Genomic DNA, 26,957 nt, shown 5'->3' with positions numbered 1-26,957 from the left:
GACTCAGGTGGTCTGCCATCTGTTTACAGGGCTGGAAAGGCTTGATGAATGGTTTCCTGTGCAGGTGTGGCAAACCAGAAACAACTGCACCTTCAAAGGATGCTTACTGCGAAGCCTCCCAGAGCAACCTGCACCGGAGGACCTCCTGCAAGTAATTAGGGCTGTCCTCTGATGTCAGAGTACCAGAATTCCTAGGAGCTATCCTTGCATGTGGGGAAATGAGCACATGCACATGCAGATCGTCTGTTTATAATCATGACATGAGTGTGGACATTTGAATGTGTGTGTAATAGCCTGTCATTGCCTCATTGACAAAGGGGATATTTGTGTAGACCACTGCCCTTTCTCAGAGCATACAGGTGAAACCCTTATGGACACTTTTATTTGGAGCCACAGACACAATTCTATAGGGGATAAGTGAACCCCAATATCACCTCACCCATGTGTGTTTGCTTGCATTGGGCTGTGCATAGTATGTATTCTTTGGTATTTGTGACATTCGTGTATTGAGATGCAGGGTATATCCATTCATTCTACTGTTATGGTGTGCAGGGGTTGACCTACTTTGTAGTGTGTTGGCACTGTTCGCTTTCTTAATTAAAGAGTTTGTTAAACACACTGTCATCTCTATAATGCCTGCTAGTGGGAATAGCTGTATGTGTTGCCGTTGTAGACCACACACCGGTACCTCTATACAGACTGCGTCTCCAGATCTTGCAAGTGATGTCTGTGTGACATTTACATTTTAATGTGTGTATTGCACTCTTGAGCCTGTCATTGTAAGGGTCATTCTCCTGTCCTTGGCTGTCACATGTTCTAGGTAGACTCGTCCGGACTTGGGCTTTGTTTCAATGCATCCTGCATCCAGGGCTCACATGTGATCTGAGAGTGTCTTAGGTTGTGACCGATTCCTACACTTCCTTCTCTGGGACCTTGCTCAATGCTATTTTTCGGTTTGTCTGATGGCAGTTCTGGCATGATTTCATGTCCTGCCTGTCGTGCAAGCTCTTGGCATTCATAGTTGTATGGGCACATGGTCCTGTACTTCAGCGTGATTACTGGGGCCACCAACAGTAACAGTTAATTCCCAACTCTCTAATTTGTGTGCAAGGCATGGAGGAACGCACGCATTTGTACACTGCATTCAGCAGAATCCATCACAAATGATTGCACTATATTCAAATCCATACTGAGATGAAACATCATTGGCTTATCTGGAAACACCAACACACAATTCTTATGCATTTGCTCTTAAGGGCTTTTTAATCACATTACAGAATATGTTTAATATTTCATAGACATACGCCAGAGGGCCTTGGTCAGCTAATGGGTGGGTGAACACCCAAACAACACCAGAAGACTGTGTGCCCATTCTCACGTCACAGCCCGCTTCTATCTGCACTTCTATTCAAATAGTGTTCAATTATAAATGGTGCACTAATAGCCCAAACTAAAAAGGTGATGGCGGCATAACGCAGGCAATATCTATTGTTATTCAGTGAAATATTTTTACAAAAAGATGTTCCCACCCTCTGTCTGCCACTCAATGCACAAAACCCATAGTCATTTTTGGGGTTATTTCCAGCTGTAAATCAGATTGTGTAATAAAAAATCTCTTAACCAAGAGTGCCTTCAGCCACTTCATGTATAAGCAATGTCTTCCTACAACCAGTTAAAACTTCAAATGTTCATTTAATGGGATACATTGCTTGTTAGTGTTTAAAAATACAGCACTGATCGTGCATGTTCATGGTATATTCCAGCACATGACAGTTCTCTTTTCCATGGGCCTGTGCCATTTGTGCAACACATCTCACTGCATGAGTTTCAGGGGGAGTTCAGTCAAGGACAGAAGCAGCAACCTAATAGCCTTCATGTTATCGGCTTGTGAAACGTTCATCATCTACAACTGCACCCTCAGACGAATCTTCCCCTTTCTCTCCATCCCTCACAGAGTCTCCGCCATCTTGGCCACTACCCTCTCCTGCTTAGACAATGCCTACGCCCTCTTTCTTTGCACACACGCCTATCAGCTCTGAAAGCTCCAACAGATCCAAAAACATGGTAGCCAGACTCCTCCTTGCCATTTCACCCAGAGAACACATCACTCATGCTCTCAGAATGCTCCATTGGCTCCCTATCATCTGACGAGCGACTTTCAAGGCAATGCGCACTACACACCGCACCATCCACAAGACAGGTCCTGAATTTCTCCAACACAAGCTTACACAATACCAACCCATCAGAAACCTTAGATCTGGCTCTGCACTCATCCTTGTGATCCCCACCCTTTCCATTCACCAAAGTTGGAGGATCCTCCTTTTCCGTTGAAGCTCCCACCCTCTGGAACTCTCTTCCATTCAACATCCGCACCAACAAGCACTACCTCTCCTTCAGGAAGGCTCTCAAAACCTTGTTATTCTCTCCAGCAAACTGACTATCCTCCCCTCTCATGCCTACCTTCAAATCAACTAAGCCAAGACACTGTCACTACCTCACCAACATTTTCACCAGACCAAAGTAAAGTATTAATTCAGAGTAGACCGGATGACCGGTTTACACAGCTTCATCGAAAGCAAAGCTCCAACCGAGACTAAAAGGTACATATCTGCACATCACTTCAGTGATCACCAGCCACAGGCACGGCTGCCCACCCGCACGCATCCACCTCCATACACCAGATTGAAGGGCACACAACATTTCTGCCATTCGAATGCAGCTATGTCCTATGACAAAATGTTCGGTATAGCTGGTCACATATCATGGCCCTTGTACTCGCACATTCTCCTGATCATCTCTCTGGCACCCATTCACATGCCTGACCATCATAGGTAGCTAACTGGGACTTGGCCATCCCAACCAAATCCCTACCATGGCCAAATGCACAGATTCTGGTATTGCTTGCTCTTAGAAGGATTGTAGGGGTTAACCAATGAATTGCACCCAGACGAATCATGTAGGCTCTCCAATATATTGCACCTAGAAGAACTGTGTAGGTTATCCAATTTATTGGCACTTCGAAGAATTGTGTAGGTTAGCCTTTTCCACACCAAGGAGAATTGTGTAGGTTCACTATTAAATTGCACTTAGAAGAATTATGTAGGCTTGCTCATGTATCGCACTTAGAAGTGCGATACAGAAGAATAGTGTAGATTAGCCTATTATCACACTTAGAAGAATCGTGTCGGTCAGCCCAATATCACGCATGGAAGAATTGTGTAGGTACGCCCGCACTCACAGTTCACTTGGGAAAATTGAGTGGGTTCTACAATGTTTTGCACTTGGGAGAACTGTGTTGGTTAGCCCAAGTATCAAACTTAGGAAAATTGTGCAGGATCTCCTTTTTATTGCACACAGAAAAACTCTGAGGGTCTTATTTATGTTTATTTTGAAGTAATTTATAAAGTACTGCATGCAATGGCGTTCACTTTACAGAGTGGGGGAGAGACTGGTGTGAGAGGGAAGGAGAGTGGAATGGATACAAAAAGGGCTCAGTTAGGAATGCAGTTAGGTTGGATAAAAGCAGTGGCACTACCAGCATTCCCATGGCTAAAACACAATACAAGACCACTTTACTTACTTACAAAAAACATGAGAAACACAAGTAGTCCCCATAAAGTCTAGAAATAGGAGCAGTGGTATGAAGACCAGTGTAATGAGTTGCCGAGGCCAGTCAGTGAACACTTCTGAAAGAGTTTGAATCCTTCCTGGTTACGAGGATAAAAAGGAACTGAACAGATTAACTGAACTGTATTGATGGTGGTTTTGTAATCCAAGCAATAATTGGATGTGCAGGAGGTCCACACTTATGGTAACACATGATTGAAGATAACTTTTTCAGTGATTTTGTAAACTTAAAGACTGTTCTGAACTCAGTGAATGTTCTCCGCTAGTGATCTGAGGTTTCTCTTATGTCTACAGCACTTGAGGTGACTGGTGCTTTATTGAGGGCCGCTGGACCAATAGGCACATTGTGTTACGCACCAGTTATTAAATCGTATTCTCTATTCTATGGGGAGGAAGGGGAGAAATGTGTATGCTTGCATGGTGCCTTCTCTGGTTTTAAAACTCAAGGCCAAGCTAGCAGAGCAGTTATGAAGTAGACAATTGTTGAATGCATTACTTTGGTTGGAAACTGTTGTAGGACACCCTTTGGGATAGTGTTCTTACCATGTCAATTTCGTGGCTCATCTCCAGGAGGGGGAAGATTTTTCTCAGAAGTGGCAGATGAAGGTGGATGGTGCATGGGACAATGCTGATCTGAGGAAGGACATTTACACTTGTATCCAGAATGATGTGCAGGTTTTTTATTTCAAGGATTGAATTCTGAAAGTGGTTGGTCATAGGACAGGGAGTGATTGAAGCACTAGTTTGCTTTGCGCACAGGTCAAAAGTGAGCATCTACGTGTTAATGTTTTTAAATCATGGTGGGATTTGGACTGTACAGTTTTTTTGGTGTGAACATATTCTGACTGCAAGCTGGATATCATCAGTGTGAAAATGATACGAAGGAAGAGAGACTAAAGCATTCATGTAGGAACTAAACAACAACCGGGATAATAGTGTGCTTTGTGGGACAACACAAGTCTAGGTGGGGAGGACAAACATTCACCACCGCTAGTGTGTGTGGAGTTCTGTTGTCTAGGAAAGACACCACCCAGTTGGAGGACAGTGCCTCTTAGTCTGCCCAAGAGGACCTTATGGTTCACTGCATCGAAGGCAGCCGACAGATCTAGTAGGGTGAGGACTGAAGGTCATCAAGTACCTTTATAAGAAGGCCTTTCTGATGTCGATCGGGGTCGTTTCTTTCATCGTGTCATAAGGGCGAGCGACAGCCATGCAAAAAGTTATGGACCTCACTATATTTTTTCTGTCATAGATTCAACATTGTATCCAGCCGCTTGTTTCAGTAAGAGAGGTAGAGGGTTTGGGAAGGTACGTGTTAAAATCATAGCATGTAAAGTGGTACAGCCTGGGATTCCCCCAGGGGGCACTTTTAATGAAGGGTCTCGCTGTGCATGGGCAGCATGAGTGACCCTCCAAAAGTAATCAGACTTGTGCTGCTGATAAGTGCAGCACCGATTTGACAGTTAGGCAATGACCCAGCCCTCACTCAGGAGGGTCAAGCCAGCGCTCTTTTCGCGCTCCATAAAAGTACCTGATTGGTCCTCCCAGAGACCTGTTTCAATCTGCCTGGTTACTATAGCGCCCCGTTGTAAGGAGGGGTGCTGCACAGGTGAAGTCAACCCCATTTTCCATGACAATCTCCTATGTGGCGCCTCAGTGCCACAAGGGACGCCATGTTTCAACCCCTTGGCCTGCCTCCCATCAATGCAACGCACCCTGGAGAAGAGAGGCGCTGTGCAATTGCTTACTGCCCGGGGCACACTGCTATTCCCTGTCCAGACGGGGAGCATCGTGTAACTGCAGCCGGGGCCTGTGCCATCCATAGGCAGGCCAGCTCTTCGCCACTGTTCCACTCCAGACATGCAACTCCGGTTGAGTGACTCTGCAGCGGTCCCTGCTGCCGCTGCAAGTGCATGGCCACTCCTGGCATACACGGCCTAGCTAGGACTCCCTGGCTGGGACCCGCTGCTGTTGCAAGTGCCGGGCCACCCCTGGCATAAGCAACCCCATAAAGATGACTGAGATAGTCAACCATGGGATTCTTCTGACACATGCAGCCCGGGGAGACTCAGGCCCCCCCTCCATACTGCTGCTGCCCTAGGCCAGCCAGCACACGTTGCACAAAGAATTAAGACACAGGAGCATTAGTACTTCCCATGCAGAGTCTTGGCAGCCCTATCCAGGCTGTCTGTCAAGTAAGGACTCTGTTGTACAAAATACAATTTATAGACTAAGATTCTTTTTTCAAATTTTTACGTTTTTAATATTTGTATGCAGTTGCTTAATTCGGTATTTGTTACAGGTATTTCAAATTAGTGTATGTTAATTTCGATGAGTATTGTTTCTCTTTTTTATATGAAATTTAAAAAAACTGCTGGTGTATTGGAGCTGCCCATATATTTTTGGGTCTTTCCCCTAGCCACCAGTGTCCCTTCCTGACCTACCTTTTCCAGCGCGGCACCCCCAGGGAGATCCCTACACGTAGGCAGAGGGCAGGGACGTAATGTGGGGGTCGCAGCTGCGACGCCTGTGGTCTCCCTTGCTACACCTAAAAGAAAAAAACTTTTTAAAAAATAGCTCCTGTGTTGTGGCCTGGCCCATGTGGCTCTTTGCTTCTGGAGTGGAGTGGCTTTCTTGTTCAAGCCTCTTAAAGATACAGGGGGTTCCACAAGTGTAACACTTTGAGCAGTGACCCTAAATACGAAAGAATGGGAATAAAAAATAATCCGTCTTTCTGGAATTCTATACAATACTTGCTAGACTCATTAAAGGTTTATTTCCAGCACACTTCAGGGGGTGAGTCACTGATTTAGTCTGTTATATAATTATATAATATGATATAGTTCTTAAACATCTTAAATTCACAATGCAGACAAAACATTCCAAAAAGCATTTAGAATAGAATAGGCATCCATTTAGGACTATGGGCCTCATTACGAGTCCGGCGGTAACCGAGGCGGTAAAACCGCCTGGTTACCGCCGGACTCGTATTACCATTCCGCCTCCGTGATTCCCGGAATTACCGGGGCATTACAACCCCAGTTTTCCGGGAATCACGGAGGCGGAATGGTGTTAATCCCCATTCCTATTGAGTCCTATGGGACTCAATGGGAATGGGGATCATGGAAACACCGGCAGCATCTCGTAATACTGCCGATGTTTCCTCGTCCGTCTGCAGGCGGCCGGTGTTAAACCCGCCAGGTCAAACCTGGCGGGCACATCACCTCCCGCCTGCAGGAGTCGGGATCAGGCGGTCCGGAAACAACGGTGGCGGCGGGTTTACCGCCATCGTTATTTCCGTCCCGCATGATTTGTAATGAGGCCCTATGTCTCTTGCTTTTCACAAGTTGCAGTTATAGCATGTTTTTTTCTGCCTTTGTATCTGTTACGATCAACACAAGACATTCCATCTCGGGGTCCTCGATCACTTGACAAAATAATTGTGCCTAGAAGCTTGTATACAGTGTAGAATTGTTTGACCATAGAACATAAAGTGTCTCTTGTTTTCATTGTTCCACAATTAATGCTTTTTTGTAATGTTCCTATCTCCCTGGCATGCTGTTCAGGATATTTGTTTACATGTCTGAGGTAATAAAACTACGGGATGCTGTGTGAGTGCATTGCTTTCCATGCATTTCTAAATTCTTTAATACACAGTTATGAACTCTCCCAATGGTATATATTTTGCCAACCACTGAAGCCTGAAAAGTAGATCCACGCAGGCTTGACATGTGGCCAAGTTTGCACCAGACCGGCAGAGGAACTGGCCTGCTGTTAAATCTCAGTTACCAGTTTGATGGTATCCACTACAGAGTGTAATTTGCTTTCCGACTTTGAGAACATTCAGACATGTAATTGCTAATTTTACTAAGGCAGGTAAGATAGCTCAGTGGGTTTAGCGCTTGCTGCTGCGATGTGTGTGTGATCGGCAGGTTCGAATCACGGCAAGGCCAACTTAGCCTTTCATCCTTCTGAAGTCGATAAATAAGTACCAACACAGGGTGGGTGATTTTGTAGGTATATTTGTTCTATATAAAGCAATTAAGCGCAAGTGCTACATAATAACACATCATTATCATTTGGCCTTGCACGCCTGCTTGCATTCACAGTTATTTGGTAATATGGGCCTATACACACTGATATTAATAATACATATGGTGATATATTCTTGTATGAAATGTATATCACATTACAGTGATATCGTAACCATATTATTCGTATTGTACTTGGGAACAATGCTATGGGATGCCACTTCCTGTTTTGTCAAGGGGGTAAAAGGTTGAGTTCAATCGCTTCCTGTGTTGCTACTTAGGGAATGGGTCAAATGACATCACTTCTTGTGATGTCATCAGAGGTCAAGAGTAGTGAGATGTCACTTCCACTCCACTATACCCAAGGCATTTTGGTGGAATGACGTCCCTGGGAGAGGGGGGATGGCAGAGGCACCTACGGGGCGGTTTAGGGTCATAAAGCAAGGATGCAAGTTAGTAGTGTGCTTTACTGTACCTACACCTGTCTCTCCCTAAGTGTGCAACATACCATCCCCCGGCTACAAGGAGATATGGTGGTAGTTTTCTAGGTCGGTGAGGTCAGCATTGGGTATTTATAGGTTGGGAGAAGGTAGCTTTTTAGTGGGGCTGGTCCGTTCCTTTTCTCCAATAAGGGACTGAAAAAGTATGTTAAGCTAGAAGGAAAAGTCACCCCTTCATAATGTTGGTGGCACTGGATGGCATTGAGCAGAGGACTCATCGCACTAAAGGACAGGTTCCAACCAGCTAAGGCTGAGGGCACTGGGGTGGTGGGTCACTGAAGGAAATTGCTGGTGCAAGGCTGCAGCCAGTCTGTCCCGGGAGCTTGTAAACATGCAGGTGGGCTGATAGTTCTGAACAGGTTTTGAACAGCTCTGCTGTTCCATCTGACACAGGTGACGGTCACAGAGAGCAGAATCCACCTTTCCTAGGTTCAATGGCCGTTCTTATAGCCGCCACATCACGTACATCGGCCTATTTCCTTGTTTGTCCTTAATTGATGAATACTTAATTTCCACCTTGGGCACTCTCCCCTCTTGAATGTGTCAGAAACCGATTGCTGCGAAAGTTACTCCAAGGTGAGGTAAAAAATAGGGGGCCTTTTAAATCTTAGCTTCATACTTTTTAGCTATTGTTTTGTGAATAGCGAATGCAACTTGTAGTTAATATGCATGTTATTAATGTATTCATTTTTGTTTGAATAGTTTTTTTAACTGAATATGTATCTGGACGCCCTGTTGGGAATATGTAGGAAAATCGTGCGAGAGGGAGTGGCGACTTGCTGCAATGGGTCCTTAAGCAAGCGTGCTCAGCCTTTTACTCTGCCCCCTCAGCCGTGGCTGAGAAGAAGTCGTTTAAAACCCACCAACCTGCACGAGAGCAGCCATGAACATTTGACTACGTCACCACAAGCACAGAGACGCAGTCAAAGTTTACAAAAAGTTCGTGCGCAGGGTTGCCTGGGATAACGCATCCATACGCACAGCTGGCCCTGGCTAATCAGCATCTCTCAACAAAATGCCTGCCACCTGAGGAGAAGACCAGAGAACAGGCTGCCAAGTGAATGTCCCGTGTGAGACGCGGCACTGTAAACCTTCCACCTAAGCTCATCCAAAGGCGATGGCAACAAGTCGGCTAGAACACCCGGAACAGTGAAAGAAAGGGTGTAACGCCCTGCATTCAGTCAACCATCTTAACTGTCTGGAACACTTCACCCTTAACACTAAACACGCAATTGCAAACACAACAGATGCTTTGGTCTATGAATCCCAAGATATCTTACCATTCACCTTACTGGCTGGGGCTGATGGGAATTGTAGTCTAAAACATCTGGAGAGCCGAAGGCTGAAGATAACTAGATTAGAGCCCCTCTCTTTTATGCAGATGTGTTGGTGCCTTCTCAGATAGGAATTAACTGGCTCTGTATCTGGGGTAAGCTTCTTGTATGTGTGGTCCAGGTCAGACTGATTTAGAGTGTGCCCTGAGGTGGGTGCACAGCCGTGTATTGAAAGTAGTGATCTGGGGTATTTGGCATGAAATGTGTAACCGAGGACCAGATTCTCAAATAGCGCATCTCCTTACTTGCGCCAAAAAAGGATAAAGCCTGTTCACATAGTGTATCTGAATGAGCGCATGTTAAGCCCCCGCACCTCCTTTGCGCACTGGTGCAAATAAGGGGGCGTTTCAGGGCATTTAAAAGTGCATCCCAAATTCATTAATGCTTTCCTATGCCCTGAAGCGAGTATCCTCCCCCTGCGACTTTTTCGACAGGTGTAAATCATGATAGGGTAATTCCTAACCCTGTTTTTTAAAGTGTGACAGCCACGGGTCAAATCTTAGCTCTTACATTAGCATTTCCACCCACCAAATAAGGATGGAAATGCCATCTTTTTTTCCCGGGCATTTCACTGAGACGCGCCCTTTAACGGACTATCTTGGTGAAATGCGTTGCCAGCAAGCTGGGGACCTGTTATACACTAGTGTCAGGAGTACGCTCCCAACACTAATGTATGCAAGGGATCTGGACATAGCCACCGTGAACATCTAGAAGGGACCTGTTCCTGAGCACCTCTCGTGGCAACATTGCGGCCATCTTATGTGTAGCCGATCTTTTCTTTAATGAAAGGACGTTCCAACCTGCATGCCCAGCTCTCAAAGGAAACCGCTTTTTTTGCCCAATGGCATTAAGCCCAGAGTTCTGGGGTGGGCTCATGCGGTAATGGCCCCAAGTCCTGACTTCGTTCGGGCCTACCTTTGCTCAGACTAGCGGCCCGTTGCTGTGCAAGCCCACCCCACAACACAGGGCTTTTATGCTACAATGAAAATAAATGCATAAGCTCACTAAACTAGAGATATGAGACATTTACTGGCATTCAACAGCCTTACTAGTACCTCTGAGGCTCCACTTCGAAATACAATGACATCACCTTCAATACGGCAGCATTTGGGTATGCACTTGGCAGAACAGTTGGGCACGTCATGCTGTACCATGCATATGGTAAATGGTGACTATAACACAGAGATGGGACATTTAATGGACTAAGATGGCAATATCTGATCATTTGGCAGGGTCACTGTACCCCACTCCACAGACCCGCCTAGGTGCTGTGATCCTAGTGCAGTGGTAATGTGGCTCAGCATACTATCATGTGAACATTAAAGAACATTTTGGGTCTGCATTTGGCAGATGATGACAGGATATGTACCTGGCATACAGGACTGTAAATGGCCAAGACAGCTTCCTAAGAGATCTCTGCCTTAGTAACACATATTTGTGTAGTGATTTCCCTTCCTATTATAAAATAAGGTCCACAGCTCATATGGCATTACTTCTTATGGTGTATTGAGGTCAAGGTGTGGTATCACTCCATCTCCTGTATTCTTGCGTGTGATGGCACTTCTTTCCCTATGCCTTTTGGTGAATCTATGTCACTGTCTTCAGATTACACAAGACAATATTAGAGATCATGGGTGTGACTTGCATTGCTTATGCCTCTGTTTTGAACACCTCAACATATCATCCCAGGTTGAAACAAGGGGATGATACTTAGTTATACTCAACTAGTTTGTTAAGATTGCTTGCCTAATGTTAGGGAGTAAACTAGGCAGGTATGCTGCTTATTTGGAGGGCTGGCTCCACCTATATGATAAGCACCACCTATAAACCACAAGGAATGGTGGCGCGAACACACCATCTACGAGCCAAAGACAAAGATGGAGCAAATGTGTTACCTATTACCTACAAATATGTATGCTGCTCAAGTGACACCTGCGAGCCAAAACTAACAGTGTCACTAAGGGGCCATCAATAAGCCAAAACTAAAGGTGGCACTTAAGTGCCCACTCTACTATCAACATTTTAGCCTCATTACATGGCACTAAAGCACCAACTACGATCCAAGACTCCCCACCAAAACTCTGCGCCCTTAAGCCTCAGGGTCAGTGGTGCGCGCTATACATATTTTAAAGTAAAGTAAAAGACAAAGGGCATGGTTCAGTATAGCTAGGATGGCGCTCCCACCCTACCCATTGTGGTAAAGTGTGGAGTATGTGCCAGGATTGTCTTCCCATCTGGTAATTTACTTGAGAATCATTTCCATAGCATTCTTAACATCCTGAGGGCAGATGTATTTTTTTATTTGTATATTGTATTTGTATTTTAATGGGGGAACAAGGCGCCTCACCTAAAACCATTTACAGTCGAAAATAGCAGTCATCAGGGTATTTCTGAGTCAGGTGCCATACATACGAGGGATAGATAATAAGCAACTCACTGGTATATGGCGGGAAATACACATTACGGAAACCAGGGAAAGGACAAGTAATTCCGAATATGGGTGCATTTACTATCACAACATTGGTCTGTGTGGGTGAGTACTGATAGCCGTAAGCCCTCTTTTCTCTGTAAAGACTGATAACTGCCTAAACAAACTTTATGAACATGCTTGGTCCGAGAATAAATACTGCAAAAGCTCTGATAATATGTTTTTCTTCTCCTATCAGAATTGATCAATTGGCTTAAGTATTGGGATAGAATGCCATCTGTGAGGGTGTGCAAGCCTGAGCTTTTTTGATTTTTGCTATGCAAATTGATGGTGTTTTTCTCTCACAGAATGTGTGATCTACTAAACAGAGCTCACTTAAAAATGTTCCATGCTAAAAAGTAAACTGAACGCGTGTACTCTGCGGTGCCTTATCTGATGAAACGCCAGCAGCTACAATGTGATTTGGCCACGTTACAGCTACAGCGTGGCATGTTCCTTCCTAAAACAGTCTTCAGATATCGGCTTCCTCTAAACGTACACTGTTCAGAATACCTTGAACTCCATATATATTCATATGTCTGGTGACAGCTCTTTGGTTAGAAACAACTATAAAACCAGAGCGCAAAAATTAGAGTTGCAGGCTACTAGCCAGCCATAGAAAAGTCAGTTGCCACCTCAATTCTGTACATACACACAGCACACTATTTCTTACTCAACAAGTCAAATATCACCAGCCAATGGCTAGTGGCGAGTACACATGTTGTGCCCTGATACAGTTATATCTGAAAAAATCTAGTGGCATATGAGGACATGCAGTTAAATTACTGAAACCCATCCTGATGTCATTTTTACTACCCACTTACATTGAAAACTGCAGAGCCATTTGTGAATTGCTTCTAGCCCTAGGAGTTTGACGCACTACAGAGGGTGGCGTGCCCCAGAAGTACTTTGTTCTGTGCCGGAAAGCTTCTACAACTTCCTAGAACAGGACATAGCTCTGCTAGGAATGGGATGGGAGCCTGAAGCTTTCAAGGTGTTTCTGCAACATAACAGGAAGTCACCCCAAGGAGATAATTACTGGGGTCCTTTTGACCTGAAGCAGACATGTGACAGGGGGAAGGACAGTGTAGCAGGAGGAGGACATCCACATTGGTGAAGGGGCCAGCCTTCTTGGATTTGCCGGGACCCCACTTGCATTCTGAGAGTCGCCCTCCATTCCTTCAGACAAGGCACTCGGGCAGCTAATATCACAACGATTCATCCTTGTTACAACAGCAAGGCTACGCCCCTTATAGAAGGCATGGAACGGACCAATTCCCTGCAGCAAGGTGACTATATGAAGGGGCGAGACACCCGGGATTGGATCATCTTTAGGATCCCATTGAGCCCTATGGAGGCTCAAATGGGAATGGGGATCTACCGGGCCCTCCTAGGTCGAAATGGCACGGTATTTTCCCATTCAGGGAACCCAGATCCGGACCCAGGTTTGGAGGTAGCCATGCCCTTATTAAGATATCGGCCAAACAAGATGACCACTCTATTCCCTTACCTTCTGTTACCAACAACATTCACCTTAAGGCACAGTCTAATATTCACAACTCCACTCTTGGCTCAGGTTTGGCAGTCACAGAATCAAAATGGTGGAGTTTGATGTGGGGTGCAAGATATGAATAAGTCACTGAAATTCCAGGATTGCCCAAGCACGCTCTCACGCCCTTCCTGCATGTAACATTACGTTGCGCACTAACATACAATTCTCCAAATGTGCCTTGAACCTTGAAAACGCAAACCCTATTATCACAAAAATGTAGGACATGTGTCTGCTTTATTTTGCTGAGCTATGGTCCATCTAATAGGACTGACATGCAGCCAACATATCACAAAACATTCTCCCCTGCTTGTAGGATCCATTTCCTGCTCCCATACTCTTATCTGCCCCTTGATATTGGTCTTTCCTCCGGCCGACTGCGGTCTAGATACCCCTGTCATGGGCACAATACATCACTTCACAAACAAGCCTAGGTGCTTTGAAACTACTTCTGTGGTAATTTGGTGCAGTATAAAATGATATGAACATAACATACCATTAACATAAATGAGGGACTAAAGCAATCACTCCATGCATTAACACAAGATGGACTACACCAACTTTTCCATACAAATAAAAGACCATCACTGAATGAATGGAAAAAATTCTTCTGTTAGTGATTACTGCGGACGATACCAGCAGCCCATTATTAATAATTAATATTTTCATCCAGTGGTGACAAAGGCAGTAGTGGAAGCCAAAACTAAACAAAAATCGTCTCATACTCCATTGCTCTGCAACTGGTTAATTATTCATGTAATGATTTATTTTAATTGTGATCTGGTTTATATTATACCTTTATCATACAATATTGGACAAAAAACTATTACAAGCCATACGACATTTTAAAATATGAACAATATTTCAAAACATTATCTCAAAGATCTCAACACATAAGTCAGAGACATTTTATTACAAGTTAATCAAGTCAAGGTGAAAAATCTTTCAAATGCAATGGTGAGAGAAGTAGAAGTGTGCAGACCTCGCCACAAGGGCGGCGCTGCTCTTTACAAACAAGGAAAGCAGGAATTCTGCAGTGAAACAGAAGGGGAGAAGCGAGACTAGGGCACCAAGAATAGGTTAGGATACACAGAAGAGGCTTGGGGACTTCAATGTGTGCTCCCTTATGCAGCTGTAATGTTGTATACCTCTGTAAAGCGCTCAGTTGTATATCTGTTTAATACAGATTTGTATACCTCTGTAAAGTGCTGTGCTGCTTCTCGAAGCTAGGTCCGCGCTCAATAAATACCATCATAATAATAATAATAATTTGTGGAATAGTTTTGTGAGATCTGCTCCAAACTCTTTGAGGCAAAGCAGGAAAATGTCTTTTCAAACTCTTTTTCTGTACTCTCGGAGTCGCAGGCCTATGGAGAGATCTGAGTCTTGCGGCTCCTGCCCAGTAGAGTTTGTGTCTCCGATGGCAGGACGAGGACGGTTGGGAGTGGGGGCAGTGGTCGAAGTGAGCGGGAGCGGTCGGGGGCGGTGCTCCTCTACTTTTTCAAATTACGTTTTACATCTCCTATACTTTTATTTTTAAAAGAAACCGTTCCGGAATGGTTTTGTTTTAAAATAAAAGTGTAGGAAGAAGTTGAAACTTGCACTTTCAGTGCAGCGCACTGGACGTTCCCTTAAACAGCAGGTGCAAGTGTTTGGGGGTTTGTATTGTGTGTGCGAGGGGCGTGGTGAGGGGGTTTGTGGGGAGTGGGTGCAGGCTAGCAGGTAACATAGTTCCACTACTTCTTTTCGTACACTTCGACCACTGAGTGAGTGGGGGTTGAAGCAGGTTGGCGACTTTTAAATCTAGGCAGCAGATGTGAAAGGCTGGAGGGACAGATAGTTCTGGCAGTTCTGCGTTGTTCCAGTTAGTCAACGTCTTGACATATCTGGGGGCCATTCCCAAACAGTATTTTGCGGCTCGGTATCAGAACACAGAATTCTATTGTTCCTGTGACAATAAGATAGCGGAGTTCCTTCAGGAGAGAAATGATGTGTCCCCTCCCTCCTTCCCCTGCACTGTTCCCCAGCACCTGCAGCGTGTGCGCATCTGACATGCGCAGACTGTGAAACTAATAGAAAATGAAGTCCCACTGGGAAATAAAGCATTAGAAGCATGGTGTGCCTGGCAGATACGCATCTCCAGGTTCATAGGGTCTGCTCATTTCCCAGTCTACTTTGGCGACTCGGGCTCTACTTCCGGTGCGGCTTTACAGCCCCTTTAAGATGGGTTTTTTCACTTCCGTTACTGCGGCACAATGCTTCTATGCCGCTACTTACTCTTGGTAGGTAGCCAGTAGCTGTCCTACACTGGAAGACTTACTCCAGAACAGCTCCTCCTTCCTGCCTAGTGCCTAGAAGCCGAATGACCTACTCAACTCTGAATCCAAGTGATTTAAAAAAAAAAAAAACTTTCGGCTTCTACTTGGGATGCCACACACAAGCACCTGCTTATGTTTTGGCATACTGCCCTCGCACAATGCCAGGAGGCATCAAGCATGGCACAAAGCAAGCCCTTGATCGAGTGTATACACGGGAAATAAAGCAGGGCAAGGCTATCACATGCACTGCAAGCCCGTTACTAGAACAAAATGCATCTCGTGATACGTGAATGCACATTTTTAAAATTAACATTGTTTGCACGTGGGAGTGAATGTATGTATCCCAGGATGGGTTTAAATGCTACACAGTTTTGGTAACACAATCATTTTGCGACATACTGTGTGGCATTCGTGTTGCCATGACTAAGTAGAATCTCTCAGAGATTGCAAGCACATTCCAGCTCCGGGGTCTCATTATTACGCATCGTACACCCCGTGCAGCAGCACTTTATATGTACCCTGTGCCATAGACATCCCAATTCATATTTTAAACACAAGTGCTATTAAAATGGCCACGTTTCTCCCATTGGCCTCATACACGAGATGAGGCCATTAAACCGGATCATTATGGCGACTCTTCTTAACTCTAACCAAAAAGAACAGGCACTGTTGACAATTATTTGGCGAAAAATATGTTCTCTGGGATGAATTGGCAAACTGAAGGAACCCCTCTGTTTATTGGCTGCCTCAAGAAGTTCTGGCAGTGAGTCACCCTGCATGCAGTGTGATAATCACTGCGTCCTCGTGCGACTCCGATGGTCCAGGGCAATACAAACTCTGCCTCGTCCACAGGCTGATCTTAAACATGTTGCCATTTCTTCTAATGGGCAGGACATACCTCTCTCTGGCATCTGGGGGAGTGATATGCACCACAAGACCAGGAACTACGAGAGTGGTAATGTCGGCGACATAGTCCCTGCAAGTCCTTTTTCTCAGCACAGGTGGAGGCACCTAGGCGATCGCCTGTGCTTCCAGGACCAGGGGGGGGGTGTCATGCCCAGGTGCACGTGACGGGGAAGACAAGGTCACCTCATCACAGGAGGAGCAGCTTTCTATCAATGTAACCAGCAATGCATTTTCCCTGCATCCCAAATGGCGCAGGAGATGCCCCAGTCTACTGGAGCTCTATTTTCCACCTACTAGTATTGACTTTATTTCTAGCCTGTTCATTATATCTGTATCCGGCATATACAGGTTGGTTCGGAGTGCGTAACTTGCACATAAACTCGTTAATTTCTCCTGAACAATGAAGTGCTTTTTAAATCATTTGCTAATTATGGTAGCCATGGTGTACTCAGTAGAGGGACCTTCCTGGAAACCTTTTAATGAATTTAGTAGCTGAAAAGGTCAGCTTTCAAGCTTGGCTATCACCGATGCTTTTCCAAATCTCTCGCCTCTTGTTTTAACTTCATGAGTTCTTCACAGAAACTACTGACTTGTTAGTGTTGGACTAGGGTCCAATTTCTGCAGTGGGACTGAGTTATTCTAAAAGGAAGTTCATTTATTATAAAATAACTCAATCTCGCATTCTTTGTCATCTGGAAAGGGCTGCAGATCGATCATAGATAGCATGGAATGTCTCTTCCACCAAATGTTCAGGAACAAGGTGCCCAGCTACCTATCAAAAGCAGTCCCTCACTATCGACTAACCAAAAGCAGTCCCTCACTATCGACCTATCAAAAAGGAGTCTCTCACTATCGACTAATCAAAAGGAGTCTCTCACTATCGACCAATCAAAAGCCGTCCCTCGCTATCGACTTATCAAAAGCAGCCTCTCACTATCGACCTATCAAAAGGAGTCCCTCACTATCGACTAATCAAAAGCAGTCCCTCACTATCGACCTATCAAAAGGAGTCCCTCACTATCGACTAATCAAAAGCAGTCCCTCACTATCGACCTATCAAAAGCAGCCTCTCACTATCGACCTATCAAAAGGAGTCTCTCACTATCGACTAATCAAAAGCAGTCTCTCACTATCGACCTATCAACAGTCTCTCACTATCGACCTATCAACAGTCTCTCACTATCGACCTATCAAAAGCAGTCTCTCACTATCAACTGGCACGAGACCCAAGACCTTCAACAGCAAACAGATTGCAAAGGTCCCAGGACAAGAAACCAACAGGCATTGAGCTACACAAGGCCCTCCACTCTGGAACAACCCGCTTCTGGATGTACAGAAACAAAACCGTGTAAGATTCAAAATGTTGCTGAAAGCAGGAGTAAAAGGGGCCAATATGTGACATTTGGATCTAAACATGTACCTAAAACAAATATTGTAAAGGTATCAAATGGTAATGTATACTAGTTTGTTTTTAGAATGTTCTTCTTCCTTTCATTTCGCCTGCCTCACTGTACCCAGCGTTCCCACGTTTGCATGCCCTGGAGCGACCACTGGTGCATGGTGGACCATGTACAAATCACAATAAATAAAATAATAATTAGATACAAGGAATGGAATTGGAACTATTGGCACTAGATTGCTGTACATTTTAGCTTCCGCTTGCTTGAAGTTCCTCTTGCTCTTACTGATCCAGGACCTCATATGATATTAATAAAACTGCAGTAAACACCCCTAAGCACACAGGGGAAAAATAACCTGACTGTAAAATAACCCCAATGGTGGAAAAATTACCACCAACGGTAGCTGCCATAAAGGAAGAGATGGCAATATAAAATGGTAAAATATGATCAGTTTTGAGCTGGCTTTTAGAAAGGGCATAACTCATAAATAGATGCCACAAGGTGAAGCGTGTGTTACATGTGGTCACTAAATGCTCAAATAATGATAGACGCATGATATGTCCTGCAGGGTCCCTATAACTTCCCCACATGCTGTAAGAACTCCAGATACTACCGTGATGCCCATTTTTTAAAAAAAGTTGAAGTTAAACGATTATTAAAGATTCAAAGGGCCTCATCACGAGTTGGGCGATAGCCCTTAAATGCGGCGGTAACGCTATTACCGCCGCATTTAAGGGTCCACCCAATCACGAGTCTGGCAGCATTTACCCCATCTCTAAACTGGGGTAAATGCACCAATTTAATACCCATTGTCAGGCGCAATTAGCGCAGTGCTATTAGAGCCAGCTAATTGCACTGAAAATGCACAATTGGGTCCAATGGACCCAATGTGGATTACCCATTACTGCCTAACCCTTGATCCGGCGCTAATAGCGCCGGACCGGGTGGCGGTAACGCTATTAACACAGGTGGTATCCCGGCAGTAATAGCTCTGGGATAACGCCCAACTCGTAATGAGGCCCCAAGTCTAGTTCAAATTTGCGGTGGTAATAAAAGGTTTACCTTAAAGTACTGCTTCATATCAGGCAGTATTGGTGTTGGAGCTCCATCCTCTATCACTACTCTGCTGGTACCTCCGAGTCAAACATATCAGTGGAGCTGTGTGTGTGGAAACAGGGGGCAGGGTTGTGTGTGTCTATTGTTCCCTATTTGCTGAGAGTATTTACCCATTTTTAGGGAGTCAAAGTGGCTGGAATACCGCTCATCTCTTTAGCGGACTTCATATCTCCTGAAGAAATTCCACCAGTGGTAATTAGCTGCACTGCCAAGATTACTGCTGCAAAAGACAGCATAACCTGCCTGGCACTGAAGTATGTATGCTATCCAGTGAGAATGTTGCTGTGAAAATGGCCGCCAGGTGGCGACATTTCCCTAAAAATTCACCCTCCAGACAATCAATCAATCACTTTCCCCACATATTCTGGGAGTGGAGGTAATAATATATAATTATTATACCCCTCCTAGAATATTTTGGGAAAGAATTTTAGGAAAAAACTGCTTACCTGGCGACATTATCACATGGAACCGCATGGTGAGAACGCAGCCATTGGAGCACTTTTTTGTTTGCATATCTGAGTGTGGACACCTAGACAGAAAGTCTGTTATTTTGTATATTTGTTGATTTAAATATCCAAGTGTGTGTATCCATAGCGAATTGCATGAGAAATTCATGACTTTGTGTTATTTGATGTCGAAAGTGAAATCTTTCAGGTAGAAGAGGAGTCATGAGGAACTCCTTAAAAGGAGGGAGCAAAAGACGTTCACACCTCTGACACAGAACTTACTCCCAGGACATCCAGGGGCTACTGAAGTGGGGATATGAGGCGGGTCCTGGACTGAGTAAACCTGGGAATGCTGGGTGGCTCACAAGCCACACAACGGAAGGACCCTTAGTGTCTAATAACCAGTATCAACACAACTAGTTGAAGATGCTATTAACACATCTCAACCGCAATCCAACATCTTTTTTCAATAAACAATTACATTTTACCAAAATTGGCCGTCCCCACACCTACATATCTCATGTTCAGTATGAACTACTAAATTAGATGGCATGCTTTAACACAAATCACAAAAAACACATGAAAACGTAGACAAATACAAACCCTAGCGACATCAAAGGAAAATGTACAAATGATTAGAAAAATCTCCCCAACATACTTGGCACGATGGCCTCAAGTGCACAGACGCTGCTCTAGTTTGGGGAGAAAAGCACACCTTATATATGTTTCCACTGTCAAACTTTGAGTGTCTCCCCAGGTCAAAGAAAACGAGTTAAGAATTGGGAACTACAGACAGCCCAGTGAATATGATCTGTACATTCCCAATAAAAGCAAAACAGCGTCCGTCCCATCAAGCAGATGCCATTCCGGTGACAGACATCCTCTAGGATAAATAAGCAACACAATGTATACATGTCCTTGGACCCTGCAGTTTTAAAACCACATCTTTGGCTTTATAAAAAAAAACATGAATTAAGATGAGCACTTTTAATGGGGTGAATACGGTGCAAAAGTGGGATGAGTAGGGCTTTGAAGAATGGACCACAGAGTTGCCTGATATAATGGCTTTTGCATGCCTCTCTCTCTACCTCTGCTAAAACCTCCCTGGGCTTCTCGGGTCTGCTTTTTATCTTCTGCTTCCACTACCCACTTTCTTCCCTTTCCCCTCTGGTGCCAATCCCTGGTTGGTCTTCCTTACCTTTCCTGCTTTTCTTTTTCCTATCCAAGAGATGCCTCTCCCAGGGCCCCACCAATGTCCACCCAGAGTCACACTGGTGTCGCCTGCCTCGATCCCTCTACCTGACAAGAAAGGGATTTTCTCTCCTGTTGGCTTGGTCCCCGAAAAAGAATATTTTCCCAAACCCAAGAGCAACTTCTAGAAATGTCAGGAATGCAGCGTGGACCAGTACATTGTCAAACTCAGGACACTCAGTTTCCATTAGATTCATTCAAAACGGAATCGGGAATCCCAGCCACAGCCTGTTACATACAGACCGGAGAGGGGGCTGGCTCCGTTAATCACAGCAGAACATGGGATGGTGAGTATGCATGGTTGCTGAACCATCTGCTGGGATGTGGGCCATTATTGGTCGAAAGAATAGCCCCCGATTGGAGGGCACATGCTTTTAAAAGAAATGACCGGTTCTAACATGCTAAAAGTTATGTTAGTGAGTAGATGCCCTTAAAAAGTGACCATCATGTATTAATGTGGGTCCTTTCGTTCTGTCCCTTACTTCAAATATACTTGGTCGTGCAGAGGGCACGTGACTACATATGTAACAACACCCGTGATTTCATGGTAAAAAAAAGAAATGGCAGTCTCTAAAATGGACGAGATTGCTTCTTAAAGGGCAAAGCTTCCCTTTAGAAATGGCCGCCGCATAAACGACATCTAGTCACACGTCCTTCAATATTTTTAAGACATGTCTTGTTTTCCTCTCCAGTGTCTTAAGAAACAGCGCATTTTGATTCAATTACCGATTTTATGACTTCATGATTTATTTTGCCTCATGGCCCAAGTAGATTTGGTTCTGCTCTGCTGAAATAAAGAGATGGGATTAATGCGATTTAGGCCCCTATAACCGTATAACAGAAAGTGCAAGATATCATTCAGAATGTAATTGACCGTAATGCAAATCAATATTAAATACTTTATGCAGGAAGCACACTGTCAGAGAATGGACTTTAAAGCTTTCTGCGGGTCCTACCCTCATTACCGGAGCGCACTAGTACAGTTTATCTTCCTTCTAAATTATTTACAAGCGGAGGAGCAGAGTGTGTTTGCATTAGCTATATTAAATGCTCAGTGCGTGGGTTCGAGTTTGCTATCGGCACACGGAAATCACCAAGGTAAATGTACCTGTGCAAAGGTCTTTCTTTACAGGAGTGTCTGCGTTCATTATTCATGCAGCAACGTGTTGCACGGGAGCAGAGACTGCCCTGCAGGCGCCCCATGGTGCATTATTTAGACAGCCGCAGTATGCGCTCATGGCATTCAGAAATATAGCGCATTGATTACTGCGCGTGCCGCGTATTTACCATGGCTGTCAAGGAAATCATGGGAGCAGGACTTGGCTTTTTAACATTGCACAAGGCTGTCCATGCATTTTAACAGAAACTGACCTAAGCTCGAGCCTGTCAGCCAGACCCCACTCCTTACTCCACAGAAATGTATGTTGCAAGTAGTCCCTGTCACTCACCCAAACCTCACCGCCACACACAGGAACATGTGCCGTCTATCACACACCTCACGTTCCATCTATCACACCAAGCAGCAAAGTGATTAAGTGGCTACATCTGAAATTAGAGCCAACAATTTCAAACCTTGAAGTGTGAGGGGATTGTGGGGGGTTGTAAAACGACGAACACTGCAGACATCCAAGCTATGCAGTGCAAGTGCTGAGTGAGTCAGGATACCTTGGTTTGTCTCATTCTTTCCAAAGCTAGATTTACCCATTGCCCACTTTGTCTCTACTGTGGCAGGTAACACTTTGTGAAAGCACTGCAGCTTGCAAGCCATTCACTTTTGCTAGTTCAAACTCATTTAAACAAATACAAGGCTATCTGTCATCTATGTTCAGATATAGCAAGTCTGCTCTTCGACAGCATTTCCGGATCTGAAAACGTTAGATTTTGTGAACATTTTGATATGGTAATGGCTTTGGCAATCTGTGAAGGTAAGATTCTCACTCATCTCAAAAAGTGCTTTCTTGTGCATATCTTCCATAAGAGGCCATTGGCATATCGTTATTTTTCTGAATGCTGCTGCCTCCTTCTGTGACGTCATGCCATTGAAATAGCAGTAGCATGATGCTATGGTGGACAGGATGGCATTTGCTCGGCCTTTCCCACGGCACCTCTGCCTTGGAGTAAACAGAGAAGGCTGCGTGCCCAGCCACATGCCAGCAGTCGCATTCAGCCTCAGGCCTATGATATTCATAGGCCAGCTGCTGCGGCAGCGCTTTTCCTTAACAGCCATGTGACATATGTTTATGGGACCACAGGTAATGTGTCCAGTACTTTCCCCCCAATCAAAAACGCCACACATATAGACCTTGATATTCTATCTAGACCTGCCTGTGACTCATCTAGAACCAGTAAATCCCTCACCCTTTAGCAATGTTAAGCCAACAGCAAAGGCCAGCGTATAGAAAACCTATATTTGTATTAACTATTATGAAAGATTTAATATTTACACGACTTCACACGACACACCACATTCCCTGTGGCACAAAACAAAGTTTCAATACGAATAATTAACCTTTTTGGGAATAAACCGTGACAAAAGATCTGAGATTACAATACATTTGTGTTTTTGCTGTTCAGTGTCCAGTAAATAGAATTCAGAATACAGGTCGAATGAATATTTCAACACTTTTATCACCCACAAAAATCCTGTAATATATAATTAGACAGTACATTGGAACATTATCCGATCGTGAGCATTGGCAATCATTGAGAAAGTTTAGATTTAAATCGATGTAACATTTTTCTATTTTCAAAAGCAATTTCACACAGGCAGCACTTTGTATATTTAATTTCACTGCACACTTGAGAACGCTAACAGTTCGGAAAACACAACAGACTTTTGATTAAATAGAACCTTCTTCCTTCGCCCCTATGATATGATACGTCATTTATAACGCGGCTGTACACAAGTGTTTCTAGTGCAGAATCTCTCTCTATCGGGAGTCACCTCCTCATCCTATGGAGTGAGTGTGCTTTTCAATTAGGGACTTTGCTTTATTTCATTTATTGTTATTGTTATTGTTATTTTGCACTTATATAGCGCCTTATATACCATTGGTATGGTCTGAAGGCGCTTGACAAGACACTTCGCTGCTTCAGAACCAAAAACTCAATCAGTCAATTTCATTCAGCACCCCTCTGCTTAAAGACCAGGTCTGAGGTAATGGGACAGTTAGGAATTTAATTTTTAGACAAGGACACCACTTCCCTTAAGGGAGTTTTCGGGTTAGGAATAAAATTAGGAGTACCCACTCACTTTAAAAGACTAGATTTGTATTTACAATGGGAGTGGTTTTGTTAATTTCAAACTTTAACAAAATCACCCCATGTTTTGACTATAAGGGAATTAATTAAATTATTATTTATCAAAATATGCTAACAGTCTACTTCCATGCCCCCCACCACTAATTAAGGGGAAGGTATTACATCAAACAGATCCCCACACTCTTGGTTCTGTTGGACACGCTACGTACATTGAATATCAGCATTTCAATTAGGATCTCCTAGCAAAAATACCAGCATCTGTCTCTCCCTGGTTTCCTATCTCATTAGCACTTCCAACCCAGGTAGTGCCAGGCTGTCTCCCAGCCAATGTTAAATCTCCAAGATTTCAAAAGTTCCACCCAGATGATGTCAGGCAGCTGTTCTCTCTCCTATTGTGCAACACCCTTTAACCTCAAAACCACACCTCTGAAATACTAAAATGAGGAGGTGCTAGCTTATTGCCACCCCCATTTGGATTGGACAACTATTCTCCATCCCCTTATTCAAGGGCTAGCTCCCCTTCTCCGATTAGTCCTTTGAGTGTATCAAGGCCAAATTGGGAGGGGCAAGTCCTCCCATGTATTACTTTTTCTCCACATTCTAATTTTGTGAACTTACAAAGTTACTACATGGCGTAATTTTGTAATTGATAGCTAATCCTAATATATATAGGCTCTTCGCATCATGCTGCACTTAATGAACTAGCTCCCGTCTCAGCAAGAGGTTGCAGGTGTGAACAGCACTTTTTGGTAGTTTACACACAAATAATAAAAGTCAGTATCACCAAATTGTATAGCTAGATATATGAGTCACTGAGAGACTACCTCCTGGAAATACATTTTAGGTTGTAGCGTGAGTTCCCAATGTCAAATTTGAATGAGAAGTAAACCAACACCTGGCCATTGGGATAAGCTTTAAAATGATATTCAGATGGTTTTCCTATGACATATCGTTCCTGATAAAATCCATAAAGTATGATTCTGCATACACTAATATTGGCATCTCTTAATAATATGCATACCTTTCAGTTCCTTTGTCCACTAGGTTTAATTTATCATGAAACCTGCGCTCCAGGCCTCTCTGCTCTTGTTGATTTTGGCCTGGTGTAAATCCATGAATCACTCTTGTGAAGTCAGAGGCGGGGCTAGTGGATGCTGAAGGGATCCTATCTCCCTGACCAGATGGGTATCTGTCATCATGTGACAATCTTGATTGCAGGCCATCTCCAGTCAGCCCAGGATGGTCCACAAAATGTATGAAATTTGAGGGATTTCTCAAAGTTCAGCCCATGAAGGGTGGCCTTTCTGTTGATCCAGGCACATCAATAAATTCCTCTGTCATGCATGAATACAGCTCTTCTCTCTGGCCCTAAAACTTCAAAGGAACAGTCTTTCAGATAGATAGCAGAGCAGGGCATTTGATGGGGGAAGGTCACTGTTTTTTTAACTTTCAGGGGAAAAGTCTTTACACTAACACAAACCTTCTGTGCCCTGAAGAATAGAAATACTTGATTTTCCATCTTTTGCATTTACTTATGATGAGAGATATTAAAATGCTCCACATGATGTCATCAATGTCCACTTCACGATCTACATTTGAATGGTTTAGGCTGGGGATCACTGGTAAATGGTTCCTTTGCTTCCAAACTGATGAATGCCCCCATTTTCAAGGCATCTTTCTTTTGTCAGCATGGTTGCCAGTGTTTAAAAGAAGGCCTCAGTCACATGTAATGAAAGGTACTTTCATGGCTTTGAATTTCGCATGCCAGGCCCATTTTGTAATTTTCAATCTACTCTGCATTTTGATGTATGGCAGTTGCAGGTGAACTGCTGCCTTTCTATCAGTCAACAATGTACCTTTCCAATTCCCTTCTGCAGTTTGGTTTAATTTTTCACCTGCTCCTTTTTTTAATTGCAGAAGTACAAACATTTGAATTTACGAGGCACATTGGCTCTGTTGAGGTTTTGAGGCTGGCTTTTCACTCTGCCAGAATGTCTTCCCATGACAAGAAGGTATTTCTGCACATTTTGGGCCCAACATGGCCTTTCTGTTTATTTGATCCTGAGGCTGCTATCAAGTGAGGGGTCTCTAAATTTCATTGGGCAGCATATTCCGACACATGATAGAGTGAAATATTGACACACATTGACATCACTTTTGTGGTTCATTTCTCTTTTTCTACGGGTTGACAGGGCTACATATGTCTGCACTTATATAACATATAACATGTAAACCTGAAAGCTAAGCATTCTCGACAAGGAATACAATACATTTGTGCAATATACTGAAGAATAAATATTGATATCTGCATCCCTTAAATGTAAACATTTTAAAGCAAAGATCCATTCTGGTTTTGAAGGACACACACATGTCATGGCTTGGGAAGGATGCGTACAATACCTAGAGCCTAAAACTGAGCACGGCTCCACATGACCTTTTTAATGGGTACCTCCCATTGTTCATTTGGCGTGGGAGAGAAAAAATAATATAAGCATTTTGTTTTCAAGGAAAGCAAGAGATTTTTATTAAAGAATTTATGCGCTAAAACTGTAAATATCCCGATAGTCATGATATTGTCCAGCAGTTTCGAGAACAAATAGATTTTGTGCATCTCAATAAGCTTATAATTACAGCTAAGAGCAAATTCCATACCACCTACTTTAGTAGTTGTCTCTACTCCCTTTCGAAGAAAAGCAGTACCCCGGAGTTTAGATTCACGTAGGTCGCTAGATAGCAAAAAGCTGACAATTA

The 26,957-nt window shown here is 44.0% G+C and overlaps 1 protein-coding gene across 5 annotated transcripts in view; it reads right to left on the bottom strand.

Annotated features, from left to right (window-relative positions):
• The window catches only part of RBMS1 (RNA binding motif single stranded interacting protein 1), an 834,814-nt gene that overhangs the window by 729,928 nt on the left and 77,929 nt on the right, over positions 1-26,957 (bottom strand). The window lies entirely within an intron of this gene.

The sequence above is a fragment of the Ambystoma mexicanum genome, chromosome 9, assembly GCF_040938575.1.
Source record: "Ambystoma mexicanum isolate Mex_15411 chromosome 9, UKY_AmexF1_1, whole genome shotgun sequence".
Classification (NCBI taxonomy): domain Eukaryota; kingdom Metazoa; phylum Chordata; class Amphibia; order Caudata; family Ambystomatidae; genus Ambystoma; species Ambystoma mexicanum.
Note: the sequence above shows the minus strand (reverse complement) of the source record. Positions and strands in the feature narration are given on the sequence as shown.